Consider the following 17,487-nt stretch of genomic DNA (forward strand, 5'->3'; position numbering starts at 1 on the left):
GGAGCTGTAATTAAGTTAGAGTAAGTTAGAAAATCTATGTTCTCAAGTATAGAAATAAAAATCTCATTTTATGAAAACATAGTATTTTTCTTTAAAACAATTTTTTTAGGGGTGTCTGGGTGGCTCAGTTGGTTGGCCATCCAGCTTCGTCTTGAGTCATGATCTCACAGTTCGTGGGTTCGAGCCCCGCATCAGGCTCTGTGCTGACAGCTCAGAGCCTGGAGCCTGCTTCTGATTCTGTGTCTCCCTCTCTCTCTGCTCCTCCCCCACTCATGCTCTGTCTCTCTCTCTCCTTCAAAAACAAATAAAAACATTAAAAAAGTAAAAAAAATTTTTTTTAATGTTGCTATTTATTTTTGAGAGAGAGAAAGAGCATGAGCGGGAAAGGGGGAGAGAGGGAGACACAGAATCCAAAGCAGGCTCCAGGCTCTGAGCTGTCAGCACAGAGCCCAACAGTGGGGCTCAAACTCATGAGCCATGAGATCATGACCTGAGCCAAAGTCGGACATTTAACCGACTGAGCCACCCAGGCACCCCAATGCATAGTATTTTTCTTAACCAATAGATCTGAGAGGATAGAATTCTGGGATTTGGGTGTTATATGACCTTAGTTGGTAATCTCTACATTTTAAGGATGAGGAACCTGAGACCCAGAGACACTAAATCATTCACCTGAGGCCACAGGTGCTTCCATGATAGAACTGGACTTAGATTTTCCATCTCCTGTGTCCTGGTTGGTTGCTCCTCAAAAAGGATGATGACTGGGGCGCCTGGGTGGCTCAGGTGGTTGAGCGTCCGACTTCCGCTCAGGTCACGATCTCACGGTATGTGAGTTCGAGCCCCGCGTCAGGCTCTGTGCTGACTGCTCAGAGCCTGGAGCCTGTTTCAGATTCTGTGTCTCCCTCTCTCTCTGACCCTCCCCCATTCATGCTCTGTCTCTCTCTGTCTCAAAAATAAATAAATGTTAAAAAAAAATTTAAAAAAAAGGATGATGACAAATCCTGATGGCTCACAGATACCTATTTTCCTTCACAGGCTGAACACCAATGCTCAGGCTCTGAAGAAAATTGTAAGTTGACTGCTGTTTTATTTGGATGTACTCACTATGAGATTTGTTTTGAAATTGATTGGCACTGACTGTTTCTTAGTATCACAATAGGCTAAGGCTGAGTTTATTCTGTTGTTATTCGAATTGCATATTTTTATAAGAAACTTATTAGATGAAAAGCTTGGGAAACCAAATAGGTTGGATCTTTCAAAAAAGTGAAACACATACACACAGAAAGAATGTTTTCCAGATGAAAAGAAATATAATCATTAGAGGCTGATCTTATGGATCCAAAGGGAAGATTGAAAGTACCAAGAAGGGTTGTAGAGAGACCCTATTTACCAGTTCTTACAATGAACCGATGTAATTAAGTTTGTTTCAGCAATTTTTTTTTTGAACAAGGCAAAGTGCTAGACAGGATCTTTAGATGGACATAAAGGAGTATAAAACCTGGTTTTTTTCTCCAAGCACTAGCAAACTAATGGGGAAAAGTGAAGACGTTTGAGAAATGCTCTGCAGAACTATGCTCCTGGTTGAAGAGAACAACTTTCTCCATAAGAAACTGTCTCTTCTTCTTTTTTTTTTAATGTTTATTTATTTATTTTGAGAGAGAGAAAAAAAGGCAGAGAGAGGAAGAGAGAGGATCCCAAGCAGGCTCAGTGCTGTCAGCACAAAGCTTCATGCAGGGCTCGATCTCATGAACCATGAGATCATGACCTGAGCCCATATCAAGAGTCACGTGCTTAACCAACTGAGCCACCCAGGTGCCCCAGAAATGGATTCTTCTTTGGTCAAAGACATACAAAGAGCTGAATTCTCCTTAAATCAAGTTCTCAAATTTATAATTTTTTCTAATCTTTCTTGAATGGATTTATAACATCTGTTGGATCCTCCTGGTGGAATAACAAGTTCCAAGCATTTCCTTTGGATAAATGTGAACACTATCCCTGTGAGATATCCTTTAAAGGCATGTTACCTTATTGAATGGAATATGCTTTTTAATTTCCATACAACTTTCTTTAAGCTCCTATGAGTGGGAGAAAGGAAGGGTGTCATTACAAAAAGCCCATGGTCATTTATTTCTCTTTTGTTATTTTTGTAGATATTGCTAACATCCTTTCTAAGTTACCCATTGAAGAATCTCCTATCCCTTCAGTTATTTTAATCTCTCTCTTTGAAATACTTCAGTCTGTCCTTCAGTTCTCTCTCCCTTACCCTCTTCTTATTTCTTTTGCTTTATTTTCTCTCTTTGTTTTCTGCGTTGTCTTGTCCAGGTCATTATGTCTTTCCAAGGTCGGAGAATGAGAACAATGCCAATTATCCTAGTTGGGTTTCGCCATGCTTTTATTCAGGAGTTGAATAAAGTATCTGTATTTAAAAACAAAACAAAACAAAACAATCATACTGATTATGTGCCTGGAATTTTATTGGTCTTTTTGGCCCTGGGTACACACACATTGGGATGATGCCTTCAGGGAATAGCCTATAGCGTTTCTGCATTCCTTTCTCGTAACCAGTTACTTGTGAGGATGCCAGTTGGGTTATGGATGTAGCGGATGCCAAGTGTTTCTTTTTTGTTGTTGTTAGGCTTCCAGCATTCATGCAGAAATGCTTATAATTTTTGGCTTATTTTCCATCCACTTCCCATACCTGTTGGTTGCCTGATTAGGTGTGCAAAGAAATTTTCCCAATTTTTCCTATGCATATGGATTCTTTCCAAATCCCTCTAATAAGATTCCTGAATCCAAGGCTTATATCCTTCTTGCTGGTATCTCATTTTGTTTGAGGGGAAGTCACTTCAGCATCTCATCTAGTGGTATCAATTATTCTTCTTCACAGCTGAGGAAGCCTTTTGACAGACCAAATTTTAAACCTTAAATGGAAGATCACTCAGTAGCATTAGTTCATGCATTCATTCGCCCATATGCATTTTTGTGTGTGAGTGTGTGTGTATGTGTGTGTGTGTGAGAGACAGAGAGAGAGAAAGAGAGAGACAGACAGGCAGACAGACTGACTGACAGACAGACTCAGCCTGCCACTTGGCTCAGTAGTGGCATACCCCAGAGTAATTGTGAGAGGGGAAGAGGTGACTCTGTTTTTCTCCACCTGGTTTTGGTTCCTTTGGACTTTTTGCAGTATATATTTGGGTGATTTAAGGGTTTTTTTTTTTAAAGGGTAATTTTGGTTCTAAGCAATTTCCCTTTATGAACCAATCTTAGGGTCTTATAAGTATAGGTGCTTGGACTGAATTAGAGATAAGGTTTCCTATCATAGCATCATTCATGCCTCTTTCCTTTCCTCTCTAACACAGGTTGAAGGAGTATGGCTTGTAAGTCAGTAAACTAGACTAATTCTATTTCGTATGCAAGAAACGCTAGATTTAGAGGTAGTGTTGACTTGCTCAAGGTCACACAGCTGGTTAGTATGAGCATAAAATCGAATTTCTACCCCCTGAGACTCAAGGCATTGCTCTGGAAAGAGCACATTGGCTTTCCCTTCCTTCTTTTGGTTCAAAATCTCCTGTATCACCTTGTAAATATTTATTATTCATGATCCGGTACCACTTTAGTTCAAGCTGAGTTCACATTTCCTATTGATCTGTTGCCAAAGATCTCCCCTTAAACTCTACCCGTGCGCTAGTATCCCGAACGTCACTCCCCATGCACACCTTTCCATTATCTCATGCACGGAACCTTAGACTGGTCCTCGCCAATCCCTGATCTGGGTCCTGCTCATGATGTGAGCAATGATTCTAGAACACCTTGCATATGAAGTCTATCTAATGTCATGGTGTTCATTAAATATCATCTACCCACCCCCCCACCCCCACTAGATTTAGGGAGATATTTACAATAAACCTGGCCCTCTTTTAGGCACTTTACAAAAATTATATTAGTCAATGCCTAAAACAATTTCTGAGGTTAGGTCCTGTTTTCTCTCCTCTGGGTGAGGAAGTGAGGCTTGGAGAGATGGCATGGAAAGCAGCAGAGGGTTCGAGTCTGGGTTCGTCTGACTCCAAAGCCTAAGCTGTAGACCTCCAGGCTCTCCCGATTCAGTCATTTGGAGCCAGGACTTCCTTATACCATTAGCTCCCACATTTATCGTCTACATAACCATAATGATTAAGGGAATGGTGTGGGGGTGGACTGCTGCTTTATGAAGCAGTCTAAAATGATTTTCACTCCGGTTCGTAAAGACGGCGGATGGGCTTGTTCCTCAAATTCTGAAATCCTAGGGCGAACAGGCAGTTTGGAAGCTGGAGGTAAGTTTAGGGCAAACAAGGAAATAATACTTCTCCTAGCACGTAATAAAGTTATGGAACTCATTACCCTGAGAGGCAGTACAGACAGGAAATGTAAATGGATTAAAAAAGAGTTTGGACAAATTTATGAATGACAGAGTCGTAAAAGGCTTCTAACAGAAGCTGGAATATACGAGGTGTGACTATGAAGCAGTGAAAATCTTTTTTTTTTTTTTTTTTTTTTTAACAAACACCAGAACTTGTATATCCGAATAAATATATTTTTCCTTCAAAGTAGCTGCCTTGGGAGAATACGTGCTTACTCTAATACTGCTTGCTTGCTCAGACATATTTGGAATTCACAGGAGTTTCTTAAAGGTTCAAGTTCACCCGCCTCCCCTTTTACAGATAAGGAGACTGAAACCTAAAGCCATTGCATAACGCACCCATGTTCACACAGAAGCCCTTCTAGGATTAGAATCCCAGCTGCCCGACTTCAGCTGTATTACCCCTTCATTGCCACGTGCTGTCTCTGGCTCTACATTTCTTCAGAGTCGGTGGCTCATTCTTTAGGCCATCCTAACGGTGGTAAATCTTTATCCTTTGTGAACGGGTTTCTGGGAGGGCCAAAACTGAGGAGATTCAAGGCTGATGATTAAGCTGTTTGTTCAAGCTGTGGATTGGTATTATTTGTTCGGCAAAAACGCCTTTGGAGAGGTCGAACCGCTTGTACGATGTCAGAAATGAACGGGCTGCCCGAGCTGTATGAAGAGAGCAATGACCTGCAGTGGACCTCGCAGTCCTCGCTTGGCGAGGGTGAACTCCCGCAGATGGAGGTAGGCAGCGGGAGCCAGGAGCCATGCCTGAACGCCTCCCGCAGCGGGGCCCAGCTGAAGGCCCAGTGGAGGAGGAGGCCCAAGACCCAGTGGAGGAGGAGGCCCAGCCACAGCTGGAGGCCCAAGGCCCAGTGGAGGAGGAGGCCCAGCCACAGCTGGAGGCCCAAGGCCCAGTGGAGGAGGAGGCCCAGCCACAGCTGGAGGCCCAAGGCCCAGTGGAGGAGGAGGCCCAGCCACAGCTGGAGGCCCAAGGCCCAGTGGAGGAGGAGGCCCAGCCACAGCTGGAGGCCCAAGGCCCAGTGGAGGAGGAGGCCCAGCCAATGGTGGAGCCTCAGGGGGAACGAGGCCTTGCTAACCGGCCCGGCCCTGGGGAGCCGCCGGGGCCTGGTCGCGGGCCCTGACTTCGAGAGCCAGGACGAGGGAGAGGATTTTGATGACTGGGAAGACGACTACGATTACCCTGGAAGAGGAGCAGCTGAGTGGTGCCAGCCACCGAGTTCAGCGGCCCTTGAAGCAGCCAACAGGATGTTTCTGAGAACATCCAGAGCCAGGGAAGCAGCCCCGGGTGGCGGGTTTCAAATGCATTATGAGAAGACCCCATTTGTTCAGTTGGCTTTTATCGAAGAGCTATTTACACGTATGGTTGTCAATCGTCTGACCGAAGAACTCTGGTGTGATGAGATTATTGATAGAGAGTAACTAAATGCCGTTAAAAGAGGAGGAAAAGTGGAGGAGACACCCCACATTCTACGGTCTTTTGGGTTCATTCCAGAGAGTACCATGGCCATGAAAAACTTGATCTTCAAAAAAAAGATTTTTGTCGTTGTTGTTGCCTTCAGAATAGAATAGGGCAGTGACTGCACAGTTATGAAAAAGAAAAAATTGTTAAAGAAGAAGAAAAAGCATCTTAGGACTGTGGAAATCTGTTTTCGAGACTGTTCCTGAAACACCTGTGGCTTTGACTTTGCTATTGATCCAGATTCTTTTCCTTGCGTTGGGGAAAATATCTTTCATATTTCACTGTAAGGGATGGTTTTGCAAGAAAAAGTTAACATCAAGACAGACTGCCAGTACAAAAGCCCAGTGAATAATAATTACATGAGAAAAAGTAACTAATACATCCAGTTTAGGACATGAGATGTCTGAGTCATTTGGACTGAAAGCCCACTGAGAGAACTCTGAAGATTCCACTTTGTGGTCTATCCAAGCCAATTATAGGCGAAAGACTTTGGTTGAACTTCATGACATAAGACCTGTTAAAGGGAAAATGTCAAGTAAAAGGAAAGCCCTACATCTACAAAAAAACTGAACAATTATGCCCTCAATCTTTAAAGGTTTTAAACCTGCCCAGAAATCCTCTTTGGTATCTGAAGTTTCCCCTCTGTCTCCTCCTCTAAATAAGCTTGCTATTGGTTATGCACCAGCATTTGAGATAATAAAATTTCTTGTTCTGTAAAATATATATATTTAATATATATTTTTACATATACATATATTTTAAATATTTATATAAATATATATGTAATTTATTCAAAACCTGGAGCTTTTTTTTTTTTAACGAAGAGACACTAACATCATGTTCTTCTGCTTCCTATAAACTGGCTTCTTGCTGGCCATCTTCTACTGCCCTTAAGGGGTATGTAACACACCTTCACTTTTAGACCACTTCATAAGCCGGGTCTTTGAGCAGGATGGCGGCAGCATCTTCTTCCCCATGACAGGTAATGACAGCACAGCCAAAGGAAATTGCTCTTTGAAAGACAAAACAAAGCGAGCCCCTCTCGGGGCAAGAGGAGATGGCTTTGAAGCTCTTGGTACTTCTGGAAGGAACGCTGTAGGTACCCCAGAGCCCGACTTCAAACAGATGAAAGACAGTTTGAATAATGAGGATGGAGAGAAGAGCCTTGAGAAAGCAGGGTTAAAACGTGAGTATAGAACCACCATTGTCATTGAGAAGATAAAAGAGAATTGCAGAGCTCAGATGAAAAAGAGGGGAGATGACTGTGAGCCTCCCAGAGGCAGCAAATGTGGGCACCAGGGATGGATCTCATCAAGATCCAACTAAAGACAGAGGTCACTGGGAGCTCACTGGTTTGTATTCATTCATGCTCTGCCAGTTGAATTCACTTTGATCACCAAATATCCTTTTCATTTGGATTTATAACAAAAATAAAGGAGGAGGGAGAGTGATGGGAGGAAGAGACAGGCAGAACGAAACCCCAAAGTCCATGAAGCGTGTTACACCAGTTTTGCTAAGGCTTGGAAATGTTACTTCTCCAAATGGACTCACGGCCTTGAACCAAAGCTAACAAAGAAAAGACAAACATGTCACCGAAAGTAACATGTTGACATGTGTTGATGTCTCAGCCAAAATTTGTAACATAACCCAGAAGGAACACTTGAGATGCCTGGCCATGCGTTCTAGTTACTGGTGTGTTTCTGGGGAATTCTGGTAGGACATATCCCAGAGAGGTCAAGGCCAGCAAAGAAAGCTGGAAACAGCAGCTCTAGGTCCTGTGACTAAAGCTGTTAAAAAAAAAAAAATTAACCTTCGTCTTGTGATGTGTGAAGCAGACAGAGCAGAAAACCTGGTTAGGATAGAAATGGAAAAGAGTGGCTATCATGATGAAATCTTTGAAGAGAATCTGTAAGAAGAGAAAAACTACATACGTATGTTTCTCCACACACACGTACACGCACATACACGCATGCATGCACACTGAAGATGCTTATAGAGGTGTCCACAGTGCATGGTTTCTTGGGGCTTGACCACCTCTGTAGGGCCGCGTAGGTAAGGTTATGGCCATGCAATCCTCGTGTGTAGGTTTGCACATGCACACGCGGCCCACTGTGTGCCTCTGCACGTGTGCGTGTGCACATGCAGACGTGCGTACACACTATCTCACGCAACAGAATTATTATATACCCTCTTGGGTAAGACAGGGAGGGGAAGAAGTTGAGCCTTAGCTGTAGGTGCGAAGTTGCTAATGGTAGGAAACTGCTTATTTGGAAAACTTCTACAATTCCACTTAATCCCACCTTGGCTCCCACCCAACCCCACAGAGCCTTGTGGATTTAGCAGAGACACAGAGGTTAAAAAAGGACCCCTGGATGCTTTTTGGGAAAGGCCCTCATTTTGGAGGGTCCCTACTGGGTCCCTGGAATGAGGGAACAATCACTTCCTCAGCTTTGCAGAGAGGCTCCCAGGGAAGGTGCTACCTGGAGCAGCGCCGTCCTTTTGGGGCACAATTTGGGGGTGGGGGTTGGCTTACTGTGCAGTATGGGGAAGGTATAGATATGGCTGTGGAGTCTTTGCTGTCTTTACTTAAGAATGGACAGTCTTCGGGCTCAAAAATATTTTGGGGGGGGCGCTTGGGTGGCTCAGTCAGTTAAGCGTCTGACTTCGGCTCAGATCATGATCTCACAGTTCGTGAGTTTGAGCCCCGCGTCGGTCTCTGTGCTGGCAGCTCAGAGCTTGGAACCTGCTTCGGATTCTGGGTCTCCCTCTCTCTCTTCCCCTGCCCTGCTCACACTGTCTCTGTCTCTCAAAAGGTGAATAAAAGTTAAAAAAAAATATGTATATACATATATATTCATATTCATATTCATATTCATATTCATATTCATATATATACATATAGGTATTTTGTGGATCTTTTCTCCCTCCATCTCTGTCTTGCTGTCACCAGGCTGGATAAGCACCTCATCTTCTTCCTGACCTTTGGCAGACATTGCTGTGGATCCTTGGTGGTCACAGGCCGCAGTGGACGCAAAGATGCTCTGAGTTCAAAGACGGGGCTCCCAGCCAATCCATTTCTATCCACCTGCATCCCGACTCCTGGCTACTGTGTCAGCCCGGGATCCAATATACCTCTTTTTAAAAGTGGCAAATATTATTTATTTAAAGAAAACCCATTCATTTTCAAATTACAGTGCATGTTTCAAATTGAAAATAAATCTTGAAAGACACTATGAGGTATTACCAGTGTTTGCCAGACTCAAAGGGGCAGAGAAAACACTAGAATCATCTGGCCCGGGGCGCCTGGGTGGCTCGGTCGGTTAAGCGTCCGACTTCGGCTCAGGTCACGATCTCACGGTCCGTGAGTTCGAGCCCCGCGTCGGGCTCCGTGCTGACAGCTCAGAGCCTGGAGCCTGTTTCCGATTCTGTGTCTCCCTCTCTCTCTGCTCCTCCCCTGTTCATGCTCTGTCTCTCTCTGTCTCAAAAATAAATAAACGTTAAAAAAAAAATTAAAAAAAAAATCATCTGGCCCATGAATAACTTGAGGGCTAGAGAAGGAGATACTTATTATTCTGTTCAGTCTCCTGCATGCTCCCCAAATGCACCATGACAAACTATGAAAGCTTGTTGTCCTTTGATACAACAAAATAAAATCCTTGCTACCCCCCACCGCCCCCCGCCGAAGTTAAATAGAGATAGTCCATTCTGGTTCATTGTGATCTCTTCTTGAGTTTAGATGGACAGTTCACTGCTTCATGTGTTCAGGTTCCACCTGAAAACTTCATCAATAATGACCTGTGGAGATACATAGGGCTTCCATGGGAATCTCAGAGTCCCACAAGCCCTAGCGAGAACTTTGCAGCTTTGCACCCTCAAAGTCCAGTTCAGGCTCCTCCCAGAGACTCTTCTTTCTAGGTCTTCTTGCTGCCCGGTCTCAAGAGTTTCTCCCGCCCCCTAAACAACGGACCAAGTCCACGTTATTTGATTAATCTAAAAGGAAATTAAAAATGGAAACTGGTAGCATGGATCCACTTACCTGATCCTGCTGTTATGTGAGAAAAAGCAACATGGCCTACTTAAAATCCATGTGGGTTTGAGACAAATAGTGCCTGTCAGAAAAGAAGCTTTTTCCTGTAGCATCTTTTTAGACTTTGTTGGTTGTTTTTTTTTTTTTTTTTTGCTTCCCAGGAACCACTTTTTTACCTCCAGACATTCTTCAGACTAATTCCGCACAGTAAGCTACTGAAACGTGAGCAGGAAAATTAAAACGTAACGTGTTAAGGGACTCGTTCAAGCTGATCCATGACCCTGGACACTCAGAGGAGAGTGGAGTCCTGGCCTAGGTGTGGGGTATGGAGACCCGTGAGCGGATGACCTTGGGGCTGTGTCGCTAAATCTCAAGTCCAGGGAAGGACCTCAAGTATGTGGAATGGAAAACCAAGTATCTAAGCCAACCGACATGCATAGATTTGGAACCCTGGTTCCACCACTGTTTGGCTTTGTAAATATGGGGCAGTTATTTAATATCTGGACCCTCATCTGTAAAATGGGAATGATGGTGGGTAATATGGCAATTTGACTTGGCATTTGGTAGCCAGGGTAGAGATTTTGGCATTCACACCAAATTATCTGACCGTAAAAGAAAAATAGCAAATGCTAGCTGTAAAAATTATCAAATATTTTATAAGGAAGACACCCCGTGACTCCCACCTACCCGTGAGACTCATCCTAAGGATGAGAGGGAGTTTGGGATGGAATATGTTTGGAGAAGGGGGTGGGGGGGGTCAGAAACGGGCTGAGGGTTACAGAGAAAATGGAACATTTAATTATACGACTTCTGAGCTTTATCAAAAGGTCTCTCTTTAAAATGCCCTTCCTTGTGGTGGGGGCGGGGGGGGGGCATCTGGGTGGCTCAGTCGGTTAAGTGTCCGACTTCAGTTCAGGTCATGATCTAGCGGTTCATGAGTTCCAGCCCTCATCGGGCTTTGTGCTGACAGCTCAGAGCCTGGAACCTGTTTCGGATTTTGTGTTTCCCTCTCTCTCTGCCCCTCCCCCACTCGCACTCTGTCTCTCTCTCTCTCTCTCAAAAATAAAGGTTAAATTTTTTTTTTTTTTAGATGTCCTTCTTTGGAGATGAATTCTGTAGGTTCTGGGGAGGTTTAAATGAGATAATGTTTGTTAAGAGCCCAACACGTGGCAGGTATGGCATTAATGTTAGCTCTCCTTCCCCCTCTCCCTTCTTCTACCCTCCATCCTCCTTCTCTCTCTTCCTCTGAGCCCATGCTCTTAACTCCAAGCTATACTGCCTCTCAAACTTAGTATCTCAGAAACTGAGCCCTGTCATGGCACAGAGAAATCGACATTCATTTTCTTGGCATCCGCAGGGGATGCAGCCATTTTCCTCAGTCAGTTAAAAGATTGAACCCTTCCATCACCTTTACACCCTATTCTCAAAGACCTTTCAGGTCTACTGACTCCCATTCAGGGTCACCAGTAAATCATTCATTTGTCCCCAGCTAGATGGAAGGAAGGCATAGGACAACTGTCCAGGGTTCTAGGAGCCCATGGTGGAGATGAACTGGGCTCGTAAGGAAAAGCTGGCCAATCGTAGGGGCTTAATTAAGGCCACGTTTTACAGGATGGGACAGGAAAACAGGGGAGGGAGTTGAGTTGACTGAGAACCCACGTCAGCCTTGTTCATCTGAACTACTTCTTGGAATCAGAAGCACATTGTTCTGGGTCCCACCTGACACCTAGGAATAGGGTGATGGGAGAAGTTCACATGCTGTGATTATTTTCAGTTTTTCATTTTTAAATTACCCATGTACAGCAGGGATTTTTTTTCCCTCCCTATAGCCTGCTTTTTTCAAGCCCTCATCCCTGTTGGGGAAGAGATCTTCCAGAAAGATATCGAAAACAGACTTCCCGGTGGAAAAAACTCATCAGAGTTACGCTGCTCAAGGAGGCCAATGTGGGCGAGAGATTGGCTGTTTGTAGATGGCCCTTTCTGAGGATCCCAAAGCCCTATAGCCTCCTGAGCCATGCAGGGGTCTTAAAGTTCTCCATGTAGATGGGACTAGGGCTGGGGCAGGCAGGGGGTAGGGCGGTCCCAGAGTTTGGGTGCTGGATTTTGGAAGAGCGAGGTGGCTGCCTTTCACTCTCACAGAGACCATCAGGCAACCCTTTTTTCTTATTAAGTAATTCTGACCACTTTCCCATACTCAGAAATTTATTTCTCCAACATCACTCTTCTTAAACACAGTTTCAAGTTTATTTATTTTGAGCGAGAGGGAGCACAGAGCCTGATGTGGGGCTCGATCTGAACAAACCGTGGGATCATGACCTGGGCTGAAATCAAGAGTCAGACACTTAACCCACTAGGCCACCCAGGCGTACCCCTTCTCTAACATCATTCTTAGGGCCTGCAGTGAAGTCCATGGAAGGAAGGTACTCTTTTTAGTTTCTAACTTCCTAGTTTGTCTTTCTGGGCCGCTTGCAGTAGAATCTCCAGAACTTGTCTGCATGGCTTAGTGAGCTTAGGGGAAACTTCCCCTCCCCAGAAGAAATCAGAGGCTGACGGGGCTGATGTTAGCACCCCTGCCAGGGGTCCATCTTGACCTGAGCCCCTGCTCCTCACGGTGGGACAGGGCCCAGGCCTCGATGTTCACAGCCACAGTACACATGGCATTTCAGCCAACACACACAATTACACTGTCCCTTAATTAGAACTCTCTCTTTATACCAGAGAAAGCCTCAGCTGCTTGTCAACGAAAACATATTTGTACCGTGGCCTTCAAAGCACACACACATAAATTGCCAATTATTCCCCATTCATAGACTCTGGCAAGACACAGGGGAGAGCTGTTTGCTTTCCCTTAGGCCAAATTAAGACTTGCCTTTCATGGCAACTTATTTGTGGGAGTAATTTTCCACCTCATTTAATTAGGCTAATTGATTCAGCAGTCCCGTCAAGGGGCAACACGGCACTGGGTGCTCAGGGCAAATTACTCTCGTGCTCCTTGGACTGGCTTTGAGCAATGACCTGATTAGCTTTCCTGTTTTCAAACCCAGGTCAGGCCAGACCCTGTGTGTCTGACTTTGCGGCACACAGGTAAGTACATGTGGAGAGTCACTAATTTATTAAGTGCTTTGAAGAGAGCTGGGTGCTCAGCCCAGGCGGGTGATTCCATCCAAGGAACAATTAGCCCACTGAAGCATGAGAGAGTTGTAGTAACCAGATTCCGGGGAGCTGGTGGACTGAGCCGATTCCGGAGCAACTAAGTGTTGTCATTCTCTTCAACTGTCGGTTTAAATTTTATAGGAGCCATTCTGTAGGCCATGTTCCAGTACATCCGGTTCATGAATTGTTTTGAAAGATTTTTAGGAAAAATAAATAAGGGATAGGCCCTCAAATCTTGCTAAATTACAAATGAGTTTCTGCCCCCTTTTCCAGGTTCTCCTTCTCTCCCCTGTCCTGATAAATGTGTGTTTTATGGAGTGTTAGGTATAGAGACATTGGCAATGCAGCGGAAAGGGACCACTGGGCAGCCAATATTCATTGGAGCCATCTATGGCCAGGCACTGTCCTTGACTCTTTATATGAATACAAAATGTATATTCATTTATTTAATCCTTGGGAACTAGGTACAGTTGGTATCTTCATATACACATGAGAAAAATGAGACTTGAGAGGTTAGGAAACAGGCCCAGAGTTATATACCTGGTGACCATGGAGACAGGACTCAAATGCTATGCTCTTCACAACCCCCCAGGAAATGCTTGTGGGTACGGACAAGCAATGACGAGTTCACAAGTTATGAGGGAGGAAGATGTGTTCTCCTTTTGCATTGATATATAAATGTCCTCCTGTTAAATTAAGGAAGAAGATGAGACCGTGTGTCAAAGTTGACCTAAAACAGGAGGCGGCAAACTTTTTCTGTAAAGGTCCAAATAATAAATATTTTAGGCTTTGCAGATCACGTGTGGTCTCTGTTGCAACTACTCAACTCTGTCTCGTAGCACAAAAGCAGCAATAGACAATATGTAACCAAGTGAAAGTGGCTGTGTTCCAATAAAACTTTATTTATAAAAACAGATGGCTAGGGGCCCCTGGGTGGCTCAGTCGGTTAAGCGTCTGACTTCAGCTCAGGTCATGATCTCGCGGTTCATGGGTTCGAGCCCCGCGTTGGACTCTGTGTTGACAGCTCGGAGCCTGGAGCCTGCTTCGGATTCTGCGTCTCCCTCTCTCTCTGCCCCTGCCCCACTCATGCTCTCTCTCTCTCTCTCTCAGAAATAAACATTAAAAATTGAAAAAAATAATAATTAAAAAAAAACACAAACACAGATGGCTGGCCGGATTTGGCCCACAGGCCACAATGGCCAACCTGTGGTCTAAAAAATAGTATTGTATGCACTTAAACCACCATGAAACAGTCCAAAATCTTAAAAAGAAAATAAAACTTGTAACTCTTCCATTTTACTTATGATACAAATGCACTCATGTTTTCATGCCCAAGCTAATCCATTTCTTGAGCCTCATTCTCTCTCTCTCTCTGCTTTCTTCTTATCGGCGACAGTTCAGTGCTTTGCATAAACATGGCTCTGAATTTACCATTTTCCCAACCTAAAAGCAAGGGTGGTCAGGCCACCTGGGGCAATGGTGAATGGTGGGTGAGAGGCAGAGCCCCTTTCCAATAAACAACCTGGGCTGTTTATTGGGTTTTTGAGGCAACTAAGCCTCAGGGAAATTCTGGGAGCCCGAGGTTGGCAGAGACACAGGGTGAGGTATCCCCTTTTGTCACTGACCAGCGCAAATGTGCCTTCATTTTGTACGCCATCAGGAACACCTCTGTAATAATTTTCCTGTCCTCATTAAGTTTGAGTTTGCAAGGAGACTCTCCAAAGCCAAGTTAAATACTCTGAGGCTTTATGTCTGTGATTCAGGCAACTGCCACCCAAGAGAGGGGAAATGCCTGGCTTCTCCCACAGAACAAGGTCTGGGGCAGGGGTAGGGGAGGCTTTCCTCTCAGGGAAACTGACATAACACGGCCAATATTTTCATTAAAATAATAGAGCCCAGTGAAGACAAAATAATAAACAGTAAATAAAATAATGGCGTCACCCTCTGCAGTGAAGAAGGCAATTTTACTTTCACAGTGTCTTTAAATGTTATATATTTATTTCATGCTTGTTTATTTTTGAGAGAGAGAGAGAGACCGAGTGAGGGGGGAGGGGCAGAGAGAGAGGGAGACGCAGAATCCGAAGCAGGCTCCGGGCTCTGAGCTCATCAGCACAGACGGGGATTGAACTCGAGAACTGTGAGAACGTGACCTGAGCCAAAGTCAGACGCTTAACCGACTGAGCCAACCAGACGCCCCTTAAATGTTATTTTTGTCATTGTGTCTGGAGTCAGATGCTTTCTGGAACAGAGCTAGCGGCCCATGGCCATATTAACAGGGCCCATGGAGAGTGGCCCTCTGATATCAGGTGGAGGAGGGCCAAGGTGTTCACCCGGCTTCCCTCTGCTGGTTCCAAAGACGTTGTTCTCAGAGGCGGCTTCAGACACATACATGGAAATGGCTGCACATGCCTAAGAAAGGCCTCTGTTGGGAGAGAGGCTGGGAGTCCCCGAAAGGAGGGGTAGCTGGGAGTTAGTGGGTTTTTATAGGCACCATGAGATACCACACATACCTGGCACTCCTCAGAGACGATGTTCGGCATTGTTCTGGGTTCTTTCCTGGCTCTGGCCTTGCTCCTGTCTTCAGGTATCTTCCTGTCTTTTACTCTCTTACTTCCTCTCTTCTGTATCCCTTCTTCACACCCCCCTCCAACCACAGTTCATTTCCCTGCTCTGTTTTACACTATAACCGAGGGTGACCAATGACAGAGAGGAAAGATTGCAATTTCCATTTAAGTTCCTGACAAAGAATTGCCAACATAAGCCTGTGGATAAGGGCTGAAGTTTTGAGTAGAAACCTGAGAATCACCAACATTCCAAATGAAAGATTCTTTCAAAATGAAACATGCTGCTTTGGCATGGGTATGTCTTAAGCCAAATTATAGAAAGGGCACAGACCCAAACTTCAAAATTCTCAGTGCATTATGTAGGCAGCCTTATCAACAAGACTCTAAAATGTCTCTCAGAGAGAATAATTCGAACATTTTCTGTTTTTTTTTTTTAAAGTTGCCAAGTTGACATGTAAAAATTAACTACATTTTCCAACAAGTTTTTGGAACTTGTTAAATGTTCATTCATTCCACAGATATTCATTAGATGCCTCCGAATCTGACAGACACCATATTAGACTTCAAAATATAAAGATGTACAAAACACATTTCCTTCCCTCAAGGAGCCTCATGACTTATTTGTATTCCACGACATCACAAATGTACCTGGCACACTTGTGTTGTTACTCTTCCTTCTTTGGAATTTTCTTCAGGGAGGGTAATTATACGTCTTGGTTTGCCCGGGACACTCCCAACTTACACCTGTTGTCCCTGGGGAATTATTGTTAACTCCGCCCTTTGCTCACCACAAAGCCTCACTTTGGGTGATAGGATGATACGGCAATCCTAACCATAAGCTCCGATGAATGAGTGGGTGCACGAAAACACGCTTTTACGTGGTGACCTGCTCTTTCATCCATGTCTGGTTAAACCGGTAGCGAACATCTGTCTGAAGCAAAGCCAGTCAGATTCCCTCCCTTAAAAATTTGTACTGAGACTCAGAGGTCGAGCCAGATGGAGTTGAACAATGGAGCTGAGGTAAGGTGGAGTGGCCACCAGATCTGTCACCACAACAACCGAAAGCCATATCTGCAAGGTCTCGTTGTGAGGGAAAAGGAACCAGGAGCTTTGGAAAGAAGCCATGTAATGGGGAGTGAGATGCTGCTTTCTTGTCACTAATGTGTCACACACCACCACCGAGCTGGCAAAGAAACATGACCTCTACTAGTCTCCATCCCTTCTCCCACCAGGTATCAGAAGACAACTGGGAGTGGAATGAAACTGCCAAGTTCAGGGGGTGCCATGAGCCCCCCCAAACTACCCTCCCTCTTTTTCCTAGGGGACTTGTGCTCCCTGAAGTCAAAGGATGGAGTCCTCAAGAAAATCACTTACAAGTTTTCATGTAGACCCTTGAAAGTAAGTCCAGAAAGTAGAGGGAGTTGGGTATTCCCTGGCTGTGACACTGAGCACAAGTCTTGAGAACCCAAACTGGGGCTACCAGAGAAGAAAAAAAAAACCCTGGGGAGAAATCGCACAGTGTGTCACCAGGCAGAGATAAGTACTGCCCCTCCATGGTTCCTGAGAGTATGGAAAAATAAATAATTGCATGTCATGAACCCAAGATTTGGGGTTAGGAAGGGTAATTAGGATTTGGAGGCATCGTCTTGACAGAGACCAAAATAGTTCGGGAACATCAGAGCCAGTGGGTATATCCAATGACTGCAGGATACATGAAAGAGGTGGCTTAGTTTCCCAAGAGGCCACCCCAACGCAAGAGTGGAGAAGAGGACAGAAGCATACGTAGAAGCACACTGTGTCTTACTCTCCAGCCCCCAGCCAAACTCCTGGTATACACCGCCCTGGGGTCATGAAGGTGGGAAGAGAAGATTGTCCCCTT

General features: G+C 44.7%; 1 pseudogene; it reads left to right on the forward strand.

Moving 5' to 3' along the window:
- The first annotated feature begins 5,023 nt into the window (after nt 1–5,023).
- On the forward strand, nt 5,024–6,583 carry LOC131513440 (EP300-interacting inhibitor of differentiation 1-like; annotated as a pseudogene).
- The last annotated feature ends 10,904 nt before the right edge of the window (nt 6,584–17,487 follow it).

The sequence above is a fragment of the Neofelis nebulosa genome, chromosome 6 (assembly GCF_028018385.1).
Source record: "Neofelis nebulosa isolate mNeoNeb1 chromosome 6, mNeoNeb1.pri, whole genome shotgun sequence".
Classification (NCBI taxonomy): domain Eukaryota; kingdom Metazoa; phylum Chordata; class Mammalia; order Carnivora; family Felidae; genus Neofelis; species Neofelis nebulosa.